Source organism: Gavialis gangeticus, unplaced genomic scaffold (genome assembly GCF_001723915.1).
Source record: "Gavialis gangeticus isolate Ggan-Ray unplaced genomic scaffold, GavGan_comp1, whole genome shotgun sequence".
Lineage (NCBI taxonomy): Eukaryota > Metazoa > Chordata > Crocodylia > Gavialidae > Gavialis > Gavialis gangeticus.
In genome coordinates this window covers 39,379,841-39,380,527 of record NW_017729025.1, presented here as the reverse complement: position 1 = coordinate 39,380,527, position 687 = coordinate 39,379,841, and positions in this window count along the sequence as shown.

Sequence of the window (687 nt, the reverse complement as noted above, 5' to 3'; positions counted from 1 at the left end):
ACTATCACAGTAGGAAATACCTCACTGCAGAACAACACAGTGTACAGTTGTGAAGCACAGTGTTTAGTATAATTTTCCATTTCCCTTCAGTTTTTCCCAGTGTATAAGTGGTTTACAACTACACTATATAATGTGCCCAAGTCTAATTACTTGTTATATACAAAGAAAAAGCAAGATATATAAAAGGTTGCAACATAAGGAACGGAAAAAAAGGGTAAGATACAGGAGTGCATTCCTTCAGGCTGCTGACTGTCCTCCAAGCTGCCCACAACTACCACTGAAGTCCATAGGACTTGAAGTTAGAGTAGTGCTTAGCATCTTATATGAGAAATCCCTAAGTCCACTTTATTAGAACATCAATATTATTCAGATGTTTTATAAAGTGCAGAAAATAAAAAAAAAAATCTAACATTTAATAAACTGTTAAGCAAATTGCCATGCTTGTCCAATGCAAAATTAAGAACACAGATTGGCATGCATTTGTATGGACCCTATGATAACAAATATAGAAACTGGAGATTCTGAATCTTTTAAAAAAAAAATCATCTCAGCATTTTAAAATGTCCATGTAAATATATATAAAAAATAAATTATAGTTATCCTTGAAATGTATATTTAAACATATGATCCTTTTCCTAACTGTTCAAAATTAAATTTCCTTTTTTTTTTTTTTTTTTTTTTTTTTTT